The sequence below is a fragment of the Anarrhichthys ocellatus genome, unplaced genomic scaffold, assembly GCF_004355925.1.
Source record: "Anarrhichthys ocellatus isolate YVR2014 unplaced genomic scaffold, GSC_Weel_1.0 scaffold11, whole genome shotgun sequence".
Classification (NCBI taxonomy): Eukaryota; Metazoa; Chordata; class Actinopteri; order Perciformes; family Anarhichadidae; genus Anarrhichthys; species Anarrhichthys ocellatus.
Genome location: NW_022280041.1, coordinates 2,114,916 through 2,120,270, shown reverse-complemented (window position 1 = coordinate 2,120,270; position 5,355 = coordinate 2,114,916).

The following is a 5,355-nucleotide window of genomic DNA, read 5'->3' as shown; positions in this document are numbered from 1 at the left end:
TTTGAAAACACATTTAGTCTCATTGCAACCCAAACGATGATATTAACTTGACTTTAGCCAAGTAGCTTCTGACCAATGCTGTGTTAAGGTGGTATGATATCACTGGTTAGAACTAACTCCTTCCTTTCACAAAGTCATTCTAGTCAGGTGGATCAGAACCCAAGTTCTGTCCCTTTTTCCATGCCCAGTGCATGCTGGGATATGCCCCAGCTGCTCTCCAGCCCTTTAAAGTGCATTTAAAGTATGGGAAATGAACTCCTCACTTCTCAGTGTGTTTGTTTCTTTGGCTTTTTGTGCGTCTTCCTTCTGCTAATGAACAACAGTGCTGCTCTTCTCCCCCTTTTTCATCTCTACATCTGTCCATCTCTTTCTCCCCCTCCCGACTCCTCTATCTCTTTTTCCTTCCTCCCCTCCGTGTCTTGTTCTCTTTTCCATAATAATTAGCTCCCCTCCAGTCCCAACTTCAAACACTGTGGTCGGAAATCTGCATTCCGAGGATGGAGAGAGGCTGAGGAAGACGAGGGGAGAAAGAGAGAGAGAGAGTTGGACAGAGGGAGGGCAGAGGGCTGAAAGAAGCCATTGTTCCTTCATAAAAAGCAGATAAGAGCCCAAGAACTTGAGGGCAAGTGTAGTCAAAATAGTCAGTGTGTGTGTGCATGATGGCACCGATAAAGAAATGGAGTTTTCTTCAACAATTTAGATGTTAATGGCCTGATAGAGGAGGTTCACCAGCAGGATCAAGACACACATCTGATGCACACCTTCTTCACCCTTCATCATCCTCTTCCCTTCCTCGCTCTCTCCATCTTTCTTTCATTTATCCTCTCTGCTTCTTCCTTCCATCCTGCTATCTTTGTTTCTTTTCTTCTTTACCTTTAGCGATCCTAGTGTTTCCCCACTTTTATCTTCTTCTCCTCGAGTCCTCTTCTGTTATTTCGCTCCCTCTTTTTTCTGTCTTTTGTCTCTTACTTGCTTCCTTTTTCCTTCACTTCTATTGATCTTGGATCAATTGGACTCCCCTCTTGTGGTTTGGGTTAAAGGTTATGAGGAAAAGCACTAAGATGGAGAGATCATGTTTCTTCTTAGCGGTGTGTCACGGTGTCGTCATTGAGCTATTTCATCCACCGGGAAAATACGTTCTTGAGATAATCTGATTTATTGTGGCATGAAATGAAGAGATAATGCAAAAATATCTGCAAAGACTGCTTAAATTGGAACAAAAATATCCCAATACAGGATATGCAGCTATGTAGTCACGTGTAAGTGGATATGAAGAAGCTGTACACATATAGTGTACTGTACCAACATGCCAGTGATCAGTGGAATGATGCCGTAGACTCCCTGAACCTGATACTGACTTCATTACCACCCTCATCAATAATTCATAATCGGCTTTTCTGGGGTTTTCTGTTTTTTTATGATGATATATCTAACAAATGTTTATATTATATTTGTATGTCTCAGTGTCGTAATAGTGCAGCCAGGTCTCCTTAAGAATGATGTTCTCTTATAACTGCATTGTCAATTAAGTTTCGAGGCAAACTGATATTTCCCTGTTTGTTTTTAACATATCACAAATACGGTCAAACCAACACATGACTTTCACCCAGGAGGACACTGTTCATGTCCCGAGTGAAACCAAAAGTCAACATTCATTTTATTTAAATGTATTTCCGTAACTTAAATAACGTAACAAATGTTCTTATTTCACCCTAAACAAGAAGCTTTGTTGCCTAAACATGACCAAGAATCTTTTTTGCGTTGACCACATGTTTGAAACCTCGTAATCGAAACTTAATGAAGAATGCAATTCAGTTGTATGTGAACGTCATTTTGCAGAAGACGTGATTGAATAGAGAGCTTTCTACTCACAGTACATGTCAGGTCTTGTGGGTTTCACATCAAAAGATGAGCACGTCTTGGCTTCACTTCAGTCACAATGTGAGTTCGTTTTTTTATATGGTGTTCTTGTAAATCTATGTTATTCAGGACCGATTTCACTTTTGGGGTTGTTTTAGGGTTACGGGTAGAGTGAGGACTGTGAATAGACATGAAGTTGTGACGGTTGGGGGCTAAGAAATGCATTTTATCACTCTAGGTCCTCCCAAGTATAGCAAAACAAACACAAGCATGTGTTTTGAGAGCGGCTGTGCTTGTGCTTTGAACTCAGGTTGACTCCTGCACCTGCTGGGCTTTAGACACATCATTCCGAGTTCACCTGAAGTTCATGACCCAATGCGAACACACCTGTGGTATTCCTACAGTTTATGATCTTATCTTCCCATCATCACCCACGCCTCTGTTGTTTTGATTTTTGTTGTTCTGGTATGTCATCAAATGCGGCATCCCGTTCCTCCCCCCCCCCCCCCCCCCCTTTTTTTTCTCTTACTTCTTTTTCTATATTCTGCCAATTATGTTACGCAACAGTTCCTTCCACTGTCTTCCAATTGTCAACGAGTCACGCCTTTTCTCTCACTTTCTTTTCCTCGTCCACTGGAAAATAAGTATTAAATAAACAAGGGAGTTTGAACAGAAAACCACTTTGGAGTCAAAGCAAAAGTAACTCAACATGTGTTGCCGATTTGATATAATTTGGGGACTTAGGGGTCAATGACAAAAGGACGTATCATGAGCGAACGGAGCAATGGATGTTTTTGTTGCATCAAAATGTTCCGTATATCATATCTGATCCGTGAAAATCCTTCTTTTGATCACTTTCAGCCGGGCAAGAGCTCTAATGATGGCAATATTGGTCAGTCGGTTGATAGGTCGCTCTATCTGTCAGTCCAGTGCTTTTGTGACTGAAATATCTGAATACTTATTGGATGAATTGCCATGAAATTCAGCAAGAACATTTATGGCCTACCAGCAGGTTGATGTGTGTGGTTCAAGGTGAACTTTCTTGGGACTATCTGATGGATAATCCTTCAACATTTTTACAGATATTTGCTGTTGTTCGCGATGCCATGACTTTTCATATTCCGCCATCGTAAGGTCCAAATTAAACATTTTCCAAAACGTTGGTTTATGACCAAAAACCTTCAAAACTAATGAAACCCCGTTTTAGCCTCAGATGTGTACTTAATGGAAATTAGTAAATGCTAGCTAACAAGCTAAGCTAGGATGTGATAATGATAAGAATTGAAGCAACCACTGATGAAGTTAAACCCACGATAAACAATGCCACGCATGTCATGAAAACTTAATGCTTACATTTTCCGACAGAATAACGGCCTTATCTCTACCGTCTCTTTAACTCATTTTCTCACATATTTTGTTCACCAAACACTAGATTTGATGTCATAAAATCCCACCACGCCAATTATTACATGAAATGGTAATTTCTTCTCATTTGACATCTATGTAAGAACTGGTAATATCCAGCAGAATTAATCAGACAACGTGTTTCACTCTGTGTGTATCTGGCGGTGCTCAGACTGTGGAGTGATGGATCGACGAACGGACGGAGGGTGCAGCCTTCTCAAATGTAAATTCCTGGAACAAAATATGACTCGAAAGTCTTTTGACATGCAAAATGTTGGACAATGCTTCGTGTTTTTGATGTGACGAAGAAGCCAAAGGTCCAAATACCTTCCGTCTCTGCTCATTCACTGTGCTATCGATTGCGAAAGGAGTGTCAGCTGGTTGGTAAAAGCTATAAGTTTCCTGGAACAGTTTTGCCGGCACTGGGTTTGTCGTTGGTTTCTTTGGAAGTTCGTAATCTGCAAACTGCGGCTGGATCTACAGTCATATGAAGAGATATCACACCAGGAGCAGTTCACACATGTTTGACAGGCCCCAATGCCACAATGAGGAAGATCACACACCTTCATGCATACCGAAACAGGCGACGGTTTACCAACAGACGCTTCTGCCTGCCTGGAAAATACTGACACCCGCACAAGGACGCGCCTGCAGGCGAAGCCATAAGCAGACATTGACAGGAGCAAATAGAGTGCATGCCTTTACATGACTTTTCAGTGCAGTTGTAGCACCACGCTGTCCCCAAACACTCAATCATCCGCTCTTTGATTTTGAAGCGTAATTACTTTCTGTTCTTTGATGTACCGCTTCATGTGAGATTGACATTTCCAGCTAAGTTCTGGCAGCTCGGTGCCAACGGTTTCTGCCGCTTCCTGCTGCCGACGTTTCTCTTCCTGATGAAAAAGAACTCGGGCTCTCTTACGGGAAACGGTGTTTGCATTGAGATGAAAAACTGTCGACGGCAGTTTTGCCTCGGCTCCATGTAAAATATTATTTAGTGAAGTTAAATGGTATAGCTTCATCAAATCAGGAAACAATTGTCCCTTTGAACACAGACATCTCTGCATCATCACAGGCACTAACTTTCCAAACATAATGGCCTGAACAGAACCAGTAACTCCGGTTATAACCGAGCATAGAAGTGTTCCAGAGTTTAGTTTGAGACAAATCCCATCATCCTGTCCTGAGATGGACCGTCACACTTCGTCTCCCACAGCGGTCTGATTCTGTTGACTCGGTCTGCGTGTTGATTGGTGAATGTCTGCTCTCATGACCCCTTGTACCTGCAGCTGAGGGATCAGCTGTGTGCCTCTGCATCCAGACCGGTGGATAACAGCTGCTGTAATCCTTCAGAAGAGATGGGAGTCACAGCTGAGAGGAACTCTCTGCTTTCTCCACATCTTTCATATAAAAATCACGTTTATTTATTTATTTTGTACTTGCCCATAAATTGCTACAACCGCGGTGGCTAGTTTATCACTTTATCATAAAGCATAGAGTCACAATGGCCACATTAATGGGAAATATGCCAGGTAGAAATATACCAGAATTGTCTCCTCGTTTTCGGAGGACAACCTGTTTTCGTATGAAGAAAGTGATGTGCTTGAGAAGTTCTGTTTGAGGGAGTAAGTCTTATTTTGGAAAGAAAGTTTCAGCTCCAAATGTTACTGATGGGGAGGATAGAACAAAAATTATACATATATATGTATATATGTATAAATATACATACATACACATACACATACATACACACATATATATATCTATATATATATAGATATATATATAGATATATATATAGATATATATAGATATATATCTATATATATATGTGTGTGTGTACACTGAAAGAATTAAGTGGATCACAGAACTTCATTCATGAAAACCATCAAATCACGTCTACACATAGAAACACACTGTTTCTCTCTTGGTTCCCTTGAAGTGGTTCATCTTGGAGTACTTAGTGTTGCAAACGGTCTCTCCTGGCGGCAAAACTATAAACAAACATAGAACTCCTTATTCTTCCCACAAGCTGTGTGTGAGTTTGTGTGTGTGTGTGTGTGTGTGTGTGTGTGTGTGTGTGTGTGTGTG